The 17,988-nt window shown below is 40.4% G+C and overlaps 1 protein-coding gene across 2 annotated transcripts in view; it reads right to left on the bottom strand.

Annotated features, from left to right (window-relative positions):
- Nucleotides 1–17,786, bottom strand: part of LOC108102991 (zwei Ig domain protein zig-8) — a 158,022-nt gene extending 140,236 nt beyond the window's left edge. The window contains exon 1 of one of the 2 annotated variants that reach the window (XM_041819047.1): nt 17,480–17,786. The gene's annotated coding sequence lies outside the window, so the exon portion shown is untranslated. Of the gene's footprint in view, nt 1–16,544; nt 17,371–17,479 lie in introns of those variants that run through there. The other variant, XM_041819046.1, reaches the window with a different exon arrangement.
- Between the last annotated feature and the right edge of the window lie 202 nt (nt 17,787–17,988).

Genomic DNA, 17,988 nt, shown 5'->3' with positions numbered 1-17,988 from the left:
AGGACATCACGGGACAACCATAATAGAGCGATTCATTTGCAGATTTCTCCATCAACCAACCACCCCAAACCAACCTCCCATCATCATTTTATTTATTGTACATTCAAAAAACGAAAAAAAGGAAATACAAACACAAAAAAGCAACACACAAAGAATAATGAAACGAATCATTGAGGCAAATATTTGAATGATGTTCAACAAACACAACAGGACGGACGGACGGGCGAGAAGTGGCGAGAATTATGAAAATGTTATTGCTTTTCATTACACGCCGGAAAATGTCAAAAGTGTGGCCAAGAAAAAACAGGAAGAGTGTTTGGCCCAAAACTGGCTGTTCTAATGAGAAAACCTCAACCAGAGATTGTCACCTTTTTTTTTTTTTGTTAAATATTTTTTAAGGAAGAAAGAAAGAACTCTACCTCCCCTCTCCATCTCTGACAAATTGAGGCAAAATGCAGTCGAGCAGCAGCGGCAGGACTTCTTCTTTCACCATCACCATTTGCCAAAAGATTCATTAATCAAAGCCAAAACCCAAAGGAGCTGGCGGCTCTGGGTCTATATAGCTTATGGAATAAGCAAAGAAAGTCAGTCAAAGAAGCCCTAGCCATGCCCTACCCTATTCGAAGGAGTAGTAATAGAAGAGAACCAGATCTGAGCAGCGGAAGTAAGTCTATGAATATGAAAAGGGTGGGGGGAAGAAGGAGGAAGAAAAGAGGAAGCTCATGTATTTATTATAGGTGAGCCGCAAAGAAGGAATGCCTCCTTCTGCTCTCTTCCAATCTTTTCCTTTTGTTTAAGAACAAATTTTAACCAAAAGCAGCAATGAAATCCTTTTGCTAGTCCCAAACAAGTTAGGAGAAAGGAAAGGAGGATAAAGATTTGGCAGGACATTGCCTTGGTTTTGGAGAAATAAAAAAAAGGGGAAAGTAATTCAAATCTTAGCTTAACCTGATAAAAACCTATATAGCTCAAACTTCTACTGCCCTTTAAACATTTTATAGTTAGAAAAATGTAAAAAAAAGATTTAAAAATACACAAAAAAACCTTAAAACTCCCCTAAAAACATTTCAAAATAAATCAAATAATTTGGTAATCCCATCGACTTAACACCAACCATCATCAAAGCTCTTGTTTCTTGTTTCCCAGATTTCCCGCAACAATTTTCGCCTAAATACCAACTTTGAATAAACCAAAAAGCAAAGCTAATACTACCAATAAGCATAAAGCCAAACAGAACTCCCAAATATTTGCCCAACAAACGTCATTCATCACCGGGCAGAGTCTCGTCTCTCTCATTAGGTTGGCCAATAGAAAAATATGAAAAATGCAAACACAAAAATGCCAGCGCTAGGCCGCAAAATTTCTGGGCTAATAGAAAAATTTGTCGCAATGGGAAAGTTATTGACAAATGTTAGGAAACACCCACAAGGGAGAAGGACGACGACGACGACGTCAGGCAGTGTGGAAAAGCATTTGCAAAATTCCCCAAAACAAAAAAAAAAAAGAGTGAAGGAAAATTAATTCACATAGGTGAGAGGAATTTAGAAGGATCATCAGGACACACACACACACACACAGAGAGAGAAAGGACTTTAGTGGCAGCCACAAGTTGGCAACCCTGGCATAACCCTAAAACCGAAACCTTTAAAACCATTTAACGTAACTTTCAAAACCAGGCTTGCCAAATATGTGTGAGCCAGAGTGTGTGTGTGTGTGTGTGTGTATGTCCTGGGTGTTAAGGTATTAGTATGTGTTGCATGTGTCTGTGTCTGTGTGATGGCAAAGTTTTTAAAGTGTCAAAAAGTTTGGGCAACGTCACCCGGCATCATCAACAGCGCCACTTTCAGTGGCCATCGAGAATGAGGGGAGAGAAAGAGATATTTTTCAGGGGGGGGAGGGTGGTATGGCGTTGCAGCAATGGGGTGGGTTGGGTAGGTAGTTTGCACAATTTTGCATGTCGCACTTTGCATTGCTGGCCCCTGGTCATATACAGAGTCGAGTCGAGTCGAGTCCACCTGACATCCTTACACATCCTTATAACCCAGCAACCCACACGGCACCACCACCCTCTACCCCACTACCACCAGAAAAACCAAACAAGGCAAAAAGAAAAAGGCGTTTCCATTGCAGCCCGCAAATAGTTGCGGCCATAACTTTTAAATAGATTTGGAATCTGTTTCGAATTTTCCTTCCCAACCACCCCCCTTCCCCCCCTTTGTTTAGTGGTTTATTTTATTTTATTTTTCCTCCTTTTTTTCCTCTAGATATTAAAACGACAGAGAAGCTACGAGAGAAAGTTCACATTCCCCACATCTCTATATTGACAGCAAAAAGGAAATGGCCAGAAAATATATATATTTTGAGCGCTTTGGCAGGTGACTAGCCAGCCGCCCGAAATCTGAACTCAATCCGTAAACACCCAAAACCCAACCACCTCCCCCCCCCACTCGTGTCAGTGCAATTATTTCGAAAGCAATTTGCATTCTGCCTGGAAAAGATGGAAAAGTTCAAACGGAAGCAGCAGCAGCAGCAGCGACGACAACGAATTGCATGCTCAGAGCTTTGTTTAACCCGAAATGGGGATTTTCAGGCAATGATTTTCCGATAGGTTCTCACAGTTTGGCTGACAAAAGGCTGGAGTTTTTAGATATGACCACGAGATAGATTGATCGATGACTTTGGCTCGGAACCGAAACTGGCTTAGATAAAGAGAAAAGAGCAAAGAACTAGGGCAATGGACGGGATTATATAAGGAATTTTCCTCATATGCAGTTAAAGAAATTATTAAGAAGGGTTAAGGAAAATGCTTGATAAAACAACTTTTCTTGCTTTCTTAGCAGGCTAAAAGTTAAAGTTTAGAGGAAAGATTAGAATAATCCACGAAATCGAAAAGATTATCAAATAAGAGACATAAAAGTCTCAGCTATTATGGGTTAACATTCCTTAACCCCTTTCCTTGATGATTTTCTTTACCCCTCCAATACAAAACTAACCCAACAACCGATTAAAAAATCTCTTCTATTAGCCATTTGCATTGCCAGCCAACTTAAGTGTCCTTCAAAATCGTGGCCACTTAAGTTTGCCGCGAAAGACAAAAGGAAAATGGATGGGCATGGCGCAAGCCCAGCTTATCCAGCGGCGGTCACCGTGTGGAAAAGTGCGTGAAAAGCGGCATAATTTATGCAACAACTACAACAATAAATCCACTCTTGATATGGCCCAAACACAAATGGCATGTTAAATGAACTGAAAACAGGCAAGAGAGATGGCCAGAGAGAGGGAATAACTAAATGAAGTCAAGCCAAGTAGCTAGTAGCAGGGATGAGATGAGGTTTTTCGGGTTGGCTTGGCTTGGGCTCTATATAAGATGGCCAAGAGAGCCCCGGAAGTGGACGCAATGCAGCACTTCCGGTCTGCCAGCCTGCCGTCCTGCCTCCTTGTGGACTCTTGGCTACTCCACTCCTCTCCTCTCCTCTGATCCTGTGGCTACGGCATCATCCTGGGAATGACAGGACCAAAAACAACAGCAACAACGCCAAAGTCCAACCACAAAGCCTTAGGCATCCCCCCTCCTTAACCTTTCCCCTTTCCCACTTCAGCAGCCTTTTGTCGACCGCAGATGGGCGGCAGGCAGCAGAGGCGTGGCCGCCTTGAGTAAGCAGACAGGCTCAAAAGTTCCCCCCAAAAAAAAGGGATATATATGTATTTTGCAGCCTCCGAAAAGGTGTGAGTCGGAATGGGCGTGACTGTGACATCCTTTAAGGCCAAAAAATCAAGGTATTAAAGCAGGGAAAAAACGAGGCGGCAAAAACTGACAAATTTCTTTGGCCAAAACCAACTAGTATTCAGGAAAAGCCAGTTGATGTTGCAGGACTTTAAAATTAAGAGGTGAAGATCAGAAAAGGCGATGGATTTTGACACTTTTCCAACAGTCATGTTTGGAAAATCAAAAGATGACAATCTTGCCATCGTTTTCTATCTGAGATATATAGCTTTATATGATTTTTAAGATCGAGTTTATATTTCCTAATACCTCTCCCCTTATTTTCTGGCTGTGCATTTGTGCCGCCTGAAGAGCAGTTTTGCAGCTTAGCTGCATGCTAAAAAATTAACTAACTTGCCCTCCGCCACCCCGCCCGTGTTTGTTTTCGTTTGTTTCTGTAACGCTCTTTTCGCCACCGCACTTTGCCTCAATCCCCCCTCAACTCCTCCCCCCTTATACACCCCCTACCCTTTTTAACCTCTCAACCTACCAAACCCTCTACCCCACCCCCCTTTTAGAACCACTGGTTTTGGCGGCACCGCCAATTAGCACACATGGGGCCAGGCCAAGAGGCTTTGGCTTCAGTTTCGGTTTCGGTTTCGGTTTCGGTTTTCGCTTGTTCTCCTCTCATACAGCGAATTAAATTTGCATGGCCACAGAAATATTTCAATATAAAGCGTCCAGCAGGTGGGTCAGTTGGATGGTCAGAAGGGTTCTAACAGAGGGTGGGTGGGTTAAGGGGGGATAAGGGGTAAGAGGGAGTTTTAGTGGAAAAGCTGAATGTGTTGCCCCGGCAATGAAATGTTGTTTATATATACTTTTTTAATCTTCTACCCCCTCCCTCCTGGAACCACCGCTAGTGCCCTTTCCATTAGCTTTTCCCTAACCCTCTCCCCCCACCCCTTTTCGGGTTTGTGCTCCGTCAGCGGGACAAGGCAAAAACATTTCCGCTGGCACAGCACCACACACACCCGAATGCACTGAGCGAAAACGGGGGATATTGCTAGTGATATGGTAGATATATCTAATCTAGTTTAGGAACCCCCCGCTAACCCTCTTTCAACTTTTTATTTGGAATTTTTTGATTTTTGGTTAAAGTAACAAAAGGTTAGGAAATTATAATATTTCTGTTTTAGGTTTTCTAAAAGGCTTTAAAAATCAAGTTAAAAACCAAAAAAGTTGTTTTTTTAATATTAATATTTTACATTTTAAGATTAACGAATAAGTTTACTTTTAAACATTTTATTAAATTGTAAATTTGAATAAACAAAACAATCAAAGAAAACAGATCCTTGCTCTTGGTTAAGTTGACTTTGCTTGAGTAACGAATTTGATTTGATTTTGATGTTGATTTCTTTAAAAAAATCTAAGAAATATTTAAGATTTTATTCCTTTCCTTTCTCCTTCCTTCCTCCTTCCTCGTTCCTTCCTTTTCTCTTATTTAATTCAAATAAATTCCAAGTTTCTTTCCAAAATCTTTTATAAAATCAAAGAATTTTCCACCAAAAAATCATCTAAAAAAACCAATTAAAGTCTTATAAATACTTTTAATTTTAAATTCCAAACATTTAAACTTTTTAAATTTCACATAAAAAGTTTTCAAAAATCTTGCAAAACTCCTAGAAATTTCTCTCAGTGCATATATCCCACATAGTCGCCGCCCAGAGCTGGACACCGCTTAACCCTCATCAGGCTTTACACCTTTCGGCGCAGTACGAAAATTCAAATTTAGTAAATTTTTTATTTTCATTTTCCTTGTTGTTTTTTTTTTCTATTTCCAAAAAGGTGCTGCGCTGGGGTGGGAAAGGGGGAAGGGGGCACAGCATGGCAGCGTTTTTAGACCCAAAAATGTCAGAGGCTTACACGCTTCTATGCAGTTAGCTTGTTTAAGTTTGGAGTGGTCGGTTTTCCTTCCTTTTTTTTCTCCCCTCTTCTTTTTGGAGGGAAAAAGAAAAACGATGGAAATGGAGATGGGCGTTTGTATGACAGAGAGAGAGAGAGAGAGAGAAAAGCGAAGCTTATAATCAACATAACGGGCATAACAATGGCCATTAAAGTGCTGCGGGGGCGGTGGGCCACCCACCATGGCGGGTGTATAGAATAAAACCACTGGGGCAGGTCGAGTCGAACAGCAGCTGACGGACGGACCAAAGGCAACTCATTTTTTATGGCCAACTAGGATGGGAATTGGGTGGGGAGGGTGGTGTGGTAAGACAGGCGGCGGCATAAATCTGTGCACAATGCGTCTGGTCTGGCATTTGCTTGATGGCCGACACTGTCTCAGTCCCTGTATATCGGTACAGTGAGAGAAATAAAGACAGGAGAAGTATTTTTGGGTAACTTCTTTCTATGGCAATCATTTCTATTCCAAGTTGAACTCAAACATGATTTTCCCTAAGATTTATATCCTATTTCTCTCTCTGCATCTTTATCCCTGCCTGTCTGTCTGTGTGTGTGTGTGTAAACTGTAACTGTGTGCGCTACTGATAGGGGGGAGGGGGGTCAATGTGCGTGTATAACTTGACCACAATAAAATTTATTTGTATTATTTCGCCGGCGTCGGCTTCGGCGTCGTCGTTTGTTTTGTCGTTTCAAGTGCGAAAGCAACAACCAGAAACAGAAACAAAAACAGAAATAAAAATGAAAATAAAACAGAAATAAAAATGGAAAGAAAAGAAAAGAAAAGAAAGACAAGACAGGGTTTTCTTTTCGGGGGACCAAAGACAAAGAACGAAAACGATTTTCGAAATGCACTTCAAAGGAAAAATGTCTGGGAGCCCCTTTAGAATGTCATCAACTAATGAGCAGGAACCCTGGCAAGGGGAGCAGCTGGAGGAGAGGTTCATTTGGCCAAGTTGGTTGAGGGGGTGTCCAAGTGGACCACCTCCACCTCCTCCTTCCTGCCATTCGAGAGTTAATTAAATTCCAGCCCCAATCCTCGGCAAAACGAACATATAATAGGATTGAACACAAATGGAAGAGACTCTATGGAGAGAGAGTGAAGAATCTGAATCAGAATTCGAATCAAAAGCTATGCGTAGGTGCATTGAGGTTATCATCTCGCACTTGCCGTTTTATTCTTAAGAAAAAAGGCTGAGATATAAGATGAGATACATATATAGAAATATATATCCAAGATTATTATAGCCTGACAAAAGGCAAAGAGAATTTGGGTCTCCGTTCGATGATTTGCCTTTCGAAAAATTCAAATTAGTTGGCTATTTTCATCCAGCGATCTCAAAGAGCGAAATCGTAATGAAAAGTGAAAGAAAAATAATAAAAAAAATATACAGAGAAATAACCAGAACAAGGTATTTCAACTTTATTGTGGTCGAAAGAGTGTTTCTTATTAAAAATATTCTTCTAAGGACAAATTAGAAATGCAATAAGGTGCATTCCTAGGCCATTGTTAACGAAGATGAGAAAAATTTCCCCCCTTAACTGCATTTAATTCTTGAAATTTAATTAGAAATTCAAGTTGATATCATAAAAAACTAATCAGTTCAAAATCTAACTAAAGAAGGACCCTCCACATTACGTATACGTAATATTTTTGATAACCTTTTCATCCGCCTGTTGCAGTTTCTTTCTCTTTAATATATTTCAAACATTTTCTCCCTAAACTGCCTTAAATTCATGAAATTTAATTAGAAATTCAAGTTCATATCGTTAAAAACTAATCAGTTTAAAAACTATCTAAAAAAAAAAGACCTTTCACATTACGTATACGTAATATTTTCAATTGCCTTCCCATCCGCCTGTTGCATTTTCTTCTTATTTTCAACTTAACTACCCCATTATTTTGCTACTTAAGTTGCATCCTTTATACGTTTATTACATGGAAATGGAAATGGAAATGATTCGAGGTGCTATTTATATGTTTTCCAACTTTTCTGGCTCCTTTCAGCCCAAGACCGACCAGCTGGGGAGTGATCCAGAAATAAATATATATAATATATATATATATATATGTATATATCTTCTTTCGGAACGAATGCAGCTGCCGTTTGTAAGACAACAGCCACCATTTCTCCTCGTGGCCATATCCCTTGGCTTATTATACGAGGAGCCAACAAACCGTAACTCAGACACCGCTGAGACTGAGGTTGCTGCTCCTCTCTACCAAGCACCCGAGTTCCAGCTTCCAATCCCAATCCCATTCGCATTCTCAATCCCCATACCCATACCCATACCCATCCACATTCCCATTCCCATTCCCATTTTCAATCCTCCATCTCCATTCCCATTACTATTTCCCTTTTGCTCGTTCGGGTTTACTTTGCACGCAACATTTTTCACAGCGAACGCCATTTTCGGTACATGGCAATGTCTGTGTGTGTGTGTAAGTAATGCCATCCTTTTTTCGCCCAGGACCCCATACAAATACCAACTTCTCATGTCCTGCTAGCAAGCAAGCAAGCAAGCATTCACAGGACATGAGGAGTTGGTATTTGGTCAATGCGTCAGTTTTACGGCTCGTAATGCTTGTAATTGATTGTTAATGCCGCACTTAACCCAGACTCCAGCTGAGCTGGCCAAAAGGACAATCGTCCTGCGGCTGGCCATGTGCTCAGGACGAAAGGAGCTGACCTACCTACCTACCTACCTACCTCCCTCCCAATTCAGAGCCTTGTGCGTGGCTTGGCTTATTTATTATTTAAGAGCTGGATTGCGTGTGCAATTGTTGAAATTCCTTTTTAAAAATAACACACAGAAATCAGTTAAGAATAAGCAAATGAGGGGGGAAGGAAGGAATACAAGAAGAAGAGAGGCAGCAACAAACAAACAAACAAACAGGGCCAAAGTATCCTTAAGCTTATCGGTGCGGGTTCAAGACCAAAATATAACAGTATAAAAATCGGAATCTGAGCCAGAGTAAACCGTGGACAAGCGACTTCGACTCGACTTGCATATTTCATCTCAATGCACTGAGGGAAATGGATAATGAATTGGGGTATTATTACCATCACTTGTTAAAGGACAACAGTTTTCCTTCCATTTTCCCCCATCTTAAGCCCCCTATCTTCTTTCCGTGCAAAGCCCAGCCCCCTTATGCTCCTCTCCATGTGGCAACAACAAACGGAAACATTAATGCCGGCCATATAATAAAGGATAATGCGCAGCAGTTATTGCAACAAGCCCGCGCTTGGGCATTCCTGGCAGCACTAAACAGGCCCAAAGAGCAACCGAAATGACAATAAACAAAAATGCAGCAGCCGAAACTATGCCGGGAAAACAAGAAAAACCCAGAGAAAACTGACAGAGCTGGGGAAAGTGAAAAGCAGAAACTTGGTAGAATGGAGAGATGGCAGAGAATGGAAATTTGGAATGTTTGAAATGTTTCTTCTTTGGCCTTTTCATTTCTTCATTTCGTTTGCGTTTTTCCCATTTTTCGTTTATTGAATTCGCAGCAGCAGCAGCAGCATGGCAACAATGGCAACAATTTCTGTTGCATACTTTCCAGTGCCATCCTCTAAATAATAATCCCCAAGCCCAGGGACCAACACGGGAATTATAACAACAATTTGACCAAGAGCGGGCGGGCTGGCTGACTGGCAGGCAACAGATTAGCCCTGTCCGAGGAGGCCAACACAAATAACATTATAAACTATGCAAGACAGCAAATAGATTGCTGCAAATTATTAAAATATCATCATCGATGGATGTTGCAATCTGCATGCACATGCCATTCTCTCAATGGTCTTTGGGCATTGGATTGCCAAATGGATTCGGGATTGAAATCAGTCAAGGTTCAAGGATTTACAGATTATTATTTCAATAGATATATCTATATATCTACATATATAGATAGGCATGTAATGGAATCTGATAAAGTGATGATGGCACTTAAAAAGACGTAAGCTGTCTAACTTAAATGCTTTCGAAATTAAAATTTAAAACTGGCAATCACTTAAAACAAATAAATGAAGGTTTTAGTTTTAGTTTTAGTTTGGGGAAAGTATCAGCTTAATTTGAAAGAAAATCACATGAAATTTCCCTTCAATCCTTTAAAGAGTTTCTCTACAAAACACTCACAGAATATCATTGGCCCCATAAGAGCGGAAAAAGCATTGCATGCGATGAGATTACAAGCCACCAGAGGATGCCCCTAATCCTTTTAAATGGCGTTCCACCGTTCGGACGTTCAGGACGACCCGTTCAAACGTGTTCCAATGGACGAGGGACAACAATGTCCCGACAGCGTTTAGTGGGTTTGTTTTGCCAGCTTTTGGTTGCTTACGGAGGAGAAGCAGCAGCAGCAGCAGCAGCAGCAGCAGCAGCAGCAATCCAGAATACAGAATAGAAAATCCTGAATCCTGAATCCTTCTGCTTCTGCTCCTGCTCCTGGTGCTGCAGCCACCACAACCAGATGACAGGACCATTACTGGCCGGAATGGAAAGATAACCGATTTGCTTTCGTTGCCTCTCGGTGGTCGCTGCAAAAACAATTACGCCAAATCAGATGACAATGGCCGGAGTCTAAAAATACAGCCACAGCCACGGCCAAAGCGATAGCAACGGGCAGGAGAGCCGTTCGAACCGTATTTCTGAGATAGATGTGTTTTAAAGTAAGTAACTAGGCAAGCATCCTTCTTGGGTTAGTCTCCCTCCCCTTCCCCACCAATCGAAACAACAAATACAATAAAGAAGAAAAGAAAAGCGCTGGGTGGTGGGCGGTGTGGATGGTGTGGGTGTTAAGGGGGATGGCCGGCCAGTCGTTGAAATGAAAATGAAGATGAAATAAAATGGAAAGCACAGAAACAGAGAAAAAACTACACAAAATTTTCTATGCTGTAAACGAAATTGAAAATGAACAAGCGGAGCGAACACGGACATGGACATGGACATGGGGAAAGCGGCGGACACCGACAAGGACACGGATACGGACATGGACATGACCGGCACCCGGACGAAGAGCCATACTCAGGACTAGGACCTTCTCTACACCTTCTAAACTTCCAACTCTGCACTGAGAGAAAACTAAATAGTTTGTCTATGAAATGAAATAGTTTGATAAAAGTTAAAACTTATTAGGAGATGATGTTCGCCCAAATTGGACATTTTCCCGTTTGGAAAATGGGAAAACCAGCAAGCACAAACCCCTTCATAGTTTCCGTTCAGTGTAAATTTGGTTCGAGAGCCTCGATTGTGGAATGTATGGGATTGTGTGCACTGCGGAGCGTTGGAGGCGTTGGCAAACATCGCTGAGTGCCAGGATGTAAGAGTCAATGTGTGGGTGTTCCTATCCTACTACGAGTATGTGTGTGTTATCCTACCAATGTGCATGTATGTGTGGTGTGTGTAGAAGGTGTTTTTTTTTTCGCTTTTCCTTTCTTGTCTTCGGGAAACTCGTCTTGTAATGAGCCGGCGAATGGAAAATGCAGAACGCTGATGAGCTGCGTCTTAACTAACCAAAATGCAGGCCCGAAGGGGTAGGGTAGAGTATTTCTAGATGAACAGGTGGGCGGCATTGAACAGGGGTGGGACTTACAAAAAAGAAAAGGAGAGGGGGGAGAGGGAAACCAACCTACAGTCCTCTCACTAGAAATCGCTTAAAAGCAAATTGCGCTGAAAAGCAATCAGCGCATAAGTGCAATACAAATACAAACAAGTTTATTGCTTTTCCCGTTGTCCTCGCGGTCTTTCCGGTCAGAAGGATGCCGCCGCCTTCTCTAAATAGAGAGGGTCGGGCGGTGGGCGGTGGTAAAGAGGTGGCAGATTGCATAACGAAATGAGATGCCTGAATGGTAGAAGCCTGGGTCAGTAGTACTAGTAGTGCGGTGTCCACTATTTACCAGAATGATATATGTCCGTTATTAGATCCCATCCGATGTGCACCATACTTCCCCTCACTGGCCAAGATTTACCATTGGCAAATTCAAATTTAATGCGGCCAACTTGGTTGGCCAAGCCAAGCCAAGCCAAATTTATGGATTCCACTTGGCTAAAAGCCTGAACGATGGCCAAAGGATGAAAGCGGGGTGTCAAGACACCAACAAAAAAATAGAAAAACATAAAAGGGGAAACCGCCGTATTGATAGATGGACACCAAACAGATGGATAGCCATTGGATGGTCAAAGCCATTATGATTTGGCCAACAAATTAGCTTTCATTATGGTAAAATCTCCAACTAACCTCGAAGAGAGACTAAACTTAGTATTGAGTGATAATATATCTATTAAGAAATCAAATAAAAATAGCTTCCCTTCTAATATTATTCCCCCCCAATCAAGACTTTTATCTTAAATTCCTTCAAAAATAAAACCCAGAATATCGAAAACCCCCCAAAAGGCTGCAACAATTTCCTCATTTCCAGCCATTACATCGCCCCCTCAACAAATGCATTTGTAATGACCAATTATTCCACAAAAGCGTAGTCCCCCCCCTTGATGGAATGTCAAATTCAGGACGACTCTTGATGGCATGCGAATCCGTGGCCATAATCCACCGTTCCAAACCTAAACAGAGACGACGACCATAATCTGGGGCAATCAAATCGTGGATTGCAACGCATAACATAACACATTACGACCAAGGACAACAACAGCAACAACCACAACAACAACAACAACAACAGTAAGCATTAAGTCCTCATCACTCGAAGGACTCCTCCTGCTGCTGCTACTCCTCCTTCTCCTGCTATGTATAGCTGTCCAAAAACAAACTGTCGACACCTGCCATGAGTGATCACCGCTCCCGGCTCGCATTACAATGCAAATAAGTCGGTGAATGGTTGCGAGGTTTTTGTTGGTTCAAGGAGGAGTTCGGGGGGGGGGGTAGGAGGAGGAGGAGTTCAGGAAGTTCAGGAGTTCACCAGCAGTTGCCGGGGCGCGGGGAGGCGGCTTGGGTTATTGCCCATATGGCCGCCGGAGTTGGCAACTCTCGTGTAACCCACTCGACGAAACGAAACGAAACGAAATATATACGGCAAACACATTTAGCCCGTAATGGACGTTTTCTTTTTTTTTTTTTTTTATGGCATTTATAAGCGCGGCAAACAACGTTTCCCTGGGAGACAGACAGACAGACAGACCTTGTTTTTACTTCTGTTTTTCTGCTTGTTGGGAAGGTAATGTTAGCTCGACTTGACTCGAAAAATAAAAGATCGAAATAAATTAAACTAGCATTGAAGGGCCCTCGAGAACTACGCGGAAAATGCGTTCACCTTTATGAAATATTTAAGCACAATCAGCCCGAGACTCATAGAAGAAGCTCATTTATGTTGAATATCTAAGCGACGATTTCTCCACAGATTGGGAGAGAGGGGGGTTATAGGAGATTTTATAGGGTTTATTCCGCTAGACTTTCCTTTATTGAATGTGGAAAGTGGGAACTTCGTTAAATAGTTTGAAGGATAACGAAATATTTTCATCATTAACTTCATTAGTTAATGTTCCTCACAAAAAGTTCATAAAGAAATAGACAATTATGTTTATGAACAATGAAAATAAAGATAAATATTGGATTTTCCACAGTTTTTAAGACTGAAATAAATCACTTTTTAATTTATAAAACATTAAAGTGATTTCTATAAGCATTCCCATTATAGTTTCTCCTCATTTATTCCGTTAATTCCATATTCTTCGAGGATACCTTTCCCCAACTTAACAACAACTTTTTATATATATAAACTCTGATTCTGATTCTGATTCTGATTCCCACTTCAACTCTATCTCCATGCATATCTCCCTTAAACTCTCAATATTATTCCATTTCTAGAAGCGCTGCCACACTCCACATTCAATAGCCTTTTCTATGGCAAGGTTCTCACTGAGGTTCAGGTTCATGTTCCGTTTTTATGTTTACACAGAAAGAAAAAATAGCTAACAAAAGTATGTAGCGAGATGTTTTTAAAAAGAATTTTAATACTTTTTTTTTAGACATTTAGATGTGAGAGAAAAACTATGAAAGAAATAAGAATTTTGATGAAAAAACATCAGCAAATTGAATGTAATCAAAATGAGTTCCCAATAAAGATAAACTTCTGTACATTTTTTAATAAATTTTTAAACAAAATTAACAAGTTTTAACATTAACATTAACATAAAATTCTATTAGAAACTTCTTCTTTAAATAACAATAAGTTTTAAATAAATACAACACATTCTGGTATTAAAAATACTTTAAAGAAATTACAAACTTAGCTTCTTTTTTAAAAGAAGTTTCCATCTTCGACTAAATTTTCCGATTATCGTAGAACAAATTTATCATTTAGCTAGAAAAACTTGTTGCCTTCTTATCCCTTCTCTTTTCCCCCAGTGCAGCTCTTTCATGGCGTATCCAATAAAATGTGCGAAAAAGTTGATGCGCGGCTCGCGATTGCCATTTATTTTTATTGCCGCACTTACCTGCTACTTAGCGCCTGCCTCCCGCCTACGTTTTCTCTTCTTTTTTTTTTGTTGTTTTAGAGAGCACGTAGGCGTGGTCGCTGACTACGAGGTGGGCGGCAGGCGACACAGAAAAGTTTCAAGTTTGAGTTTGAGTTTTGACTTTTGCCGAGTGTGCGTTCTGCCTTCAATATAGGTAGAGTATAGAGTATATAGTATATATATCTATATACTGGCACTTTAATCAGCAATGCCAGCTGCTCCTTTTAGCTTTTCCTGCGAGTGAAAAGCGGGGCAGGTGTTACACTGCTGCTACTGCTGCTGCTTGGCCAGAAAAGCCAGAAAACAGATAGCAAGCTAGCAAGGCAAACGGGGAAAATGCGAATGCGAATGCGAAAGGAAATTCGCACATAACACTTCCCAAAAAGGCCATAAAGTCGCGCATATTTATAAGCCGTGCCCGTCTCTCTCGATTTCCATCTAGGTTTCCCCCCCTTTGCTTTATGTCAGCTTTTTATGGCCCAAGTACATATAATCCAGTATATATCTTATATATACATATAGATAAGGTACCTTCTTCTTTTTCCTACATCGAATCGAATCCCAAACCCCATTTACACTCCATACAATTGACATCTTGCAACCTTCTGATAGCCAAGAAGATCTTTTTCCCTTCTTAGGCTCTCGTCAGCTGCCACGCATTTGTTTCGCATTTTCACATTTTCACATTTTATTGCGCCAAATTGAAGGCGGACTTTATTGCCGACTGGATTTTTTAGCATAAACACAATTTATGCATATAAAATATACACGACTAAGGAATAACAACAACAACAACAACAACAACAACGAGTAGAAAAATGAGAAGAAAAATTTGACAACAAGAAATTGCCAAAAAAAGACGTGACAAACTCTTCGGTGAAAAATATCAAAAAATGAGAATAAAAAAAAATAGAAAGGGAAATGGGAATGTGTAGAACGAACGACCGACCGGGAGGTGCCCGGGAGCAAAAGTTTTTAATTTGCTTAGACGCGACCAAAAGTCTGCTAGGCAAGAGTCCTGAGAGAATCGAGCCGAGGCTATGCCTGGCTATAGCCTTCGCAGCTTAAACCAGATTAAATTATCGCATTTTTCTTTATATATATATATATATATTTTTTTTTTTTTTTGTCCCAATGCTGCTGTTGCTGCTGCTGCCTATGCCCCTACTGCTGCTGCCTCTCGTTGATTCGATTTTTGCTAACCAAAAACGAAAGCAACAACCCAATGGTATAGCAAAAATATATAATATATATATATATACCCAGATATATATATATATAAATAAGAGACGAAAAAAATAAGGAAAGCAAATCCGTAGGCAGGCGAGAAAAGTTCGAATAAATTGAGTGAAAGTTCACAGCATTTTGCCTTAAACATTTTGCCGACTCTTTAGGCGACGGCACATGGAGAAGAATCAACTTGAAAATTTTTGTGCCTCAGGTGTGGATGGCTTTCATTTTTCTTTCCTATTTTCCAGGCTCTGAAAAATTCTTCAAATAAGTTTTCCATACTGGCAGCAGGCTCAGAAAAGAAGAAAATAAAACGAAAGTAGAAGGAAAATCCAAAATTGAGACAGCAATGTGAAGCATATTTATTAGTGTCGATGGAAATTTGTTTGTCTGCAAGTTGGAGGAGATGAGAGATCGCAGATCAAACTTTTCCCCAGCCTACTTCTGGCTTTTTTATATAAATTTTTAATTTTTCTTGCACTTTTGAGGGTTTTTTTTGTTTGGGAAAGTTTTTCATATTTTAAGCACAAAATTTCAGGTGACAAAGAAAGTTTTCTTTTGGCTGCTAAAATGCCAAATTGGATTCTGTTTTTGGTCAATAACCTTAAACTTGGTTTTAAATATGATTTGATTATGATTTTTAATCATTTGTAAATTAATCACTAACGGAATACATTGATAAATATTTGATACTCCCAAAGATGAAGTCAAAATTTGTGGTTTTTGAAAGTTAAAAAACGTAGAAAAATCCAACATTTAGGCACATTTTTTAGTGGTTTTTTAATAATAACAGTTTTTAGTATTTGTTAACATTTAATTTAAGCAAAAACTAAACTGATTTTCCATAAATTTTTTTAAGACACTTTCAGTTATTTCTAAGTTATATTTTTAACAAATTTTATACTTTTATTAACACAATTTTCATTAATTTCTTAACTTAGCAGAAAATCTTTATTTTTAAGCAAACATCAAGTTAATTTTTAACATCACTTAAAAGGAAAACCACAAGTATTTTCCCACAACGCTTTGCTTTGGCGCTTTTTTTCTAAATAGATTTCCCTTTAGAATTGGTTTTGGTTTTGGTTTGGCAGCAACAGCCGCAGGACTTTAAAAGGCTCATCCTTACACACACAGGGAAACCATGCACACACACACACACACACATAGAGAGAACACTTACGTTTTGAGTTATTGGGGCAGGCTCAAAAGTATGCTTAGCTTTTCGCTTTCGCTTCGGAAAATGCTAAATGCAAAATGCAAAATGCAAACTGCAAATGCTTTCTCAACTGGAATTCACTTTTCCGCCTGTCGTCTCACTTTTCATTGTTTACGTTTCACTTGTGAATTACCCGCTGCTCCTCTTCTTTTGTTTTCGTGTTTTTCTTGTCAATTGAGAGAAAAACCCAAAAAAAAAAATCATACATATATATCTTATATATATGTGTTATATTTGCCTGTGTGTGTGTTTATATAGAACAGCACACTCTTCACACACTCAACCGAAAAAAACAACAAACAACAGATGCAATTTGGCGGCGGCGACGGCAGAGGCAGCGGCGGCGGCGGCGGCGACGGCGGCACGCGTTTTCCGACACGACGCTTTCTGAATTTCCCGCAAGGCGGGGGAGGTTGGCGTTGTTTGGGGGGCGGAGGAGAGGAGTAGTTGGTTTGGTTTCGCTTTAACGGTTATACTTTGAGGGGGTGGAATGGACTGGTTGGACTGGCGGGGACAGGGGGGCAGGTCGTCGTGGGGCGGTACAGGACGAGCCAGCCACAATTGCAATTTAACGATCGCGATCGCGACCGCTTTTCTCAAAAGCCTTCTGGCCAAACGATATCAATTTCCATATGATTTCCCGACAGAATTCAGTTTAAATTATGATTGAGAGAGAAAGAGAGAGATTTGAGATTTCCAGATTCGAGTTTTGAGGCGCAAGGCGATCCGAAACGAATCAAATCCAATGGATTATCCGTCTTGAGTCGCGTGGCACAAACCGCTACGTTCGATAACCTAAACGAAACTGAATTGCCCGAACTCTCGAATCTGGAAACTCGGCCAACAATTCGTGCCGCTATTCGGCCAATTCGGAACTTGTGTTCCACATGCTTACTTACATTTTCACAGGACACACACGAAGGCCGTTGCTGTGCGTGCGCTAGTGTGTGTTCCTTCGGCGCTCCACTGCTCCACATCCGTTTCCCTCTCCTGTTAACTTAGCCCAACTTCGTGTGGCATTTCCGCTAACTGCGCAGCCGCCAAGTGGCATCTGTGGACACAATGTGTGGATCTCATTGGCACGTGAGATGAGCAAAAACTTCGATAAATGCCGGAGGCTGAAATAGGGTTAAGTAACCCCGTTAAAAAACATTATTAGTATTTTGTCACACTTAACAACTCAAAAACTCTGCAATTTTCTCTGTTTTTTTTTTATTTACTTTAACGTTGTTTTCGTTTTTAAATTTTGTATTTGTATTTGTTACTAAAATGCAGAGCAGAATTTAATTAAAAAAAAAAAAAAAAATTGGATTTTAAGGGTTAATGACCCCTGTTTTTAAATTTTTTAAATGTTGTTTTCAGTTTAAAATAAGTTTTAAAATTACAACCATGCTCAAATCATATTTAA

This window comes from Drosophila eugracilis, unplaced genomic scaffold (genome assembly GCF_018153835.1).
Source record: "Drosophila eugracilis isolate 14026-0451.02 unplaced genomic scaffold, ASM1815383v1 contig_124, whole genome shotgun sequence".
Classification (NCBI taxonomy): domain Eukaryota; kingdom Metazoa; phylum Arthropoda; class Insecta; order Diptera; family Drosophilidae; genus Drosophila; species Drosophila eugracilis.
This window is presented reverse-complemented; position numbering and strand designations above follow the sequence as displayed.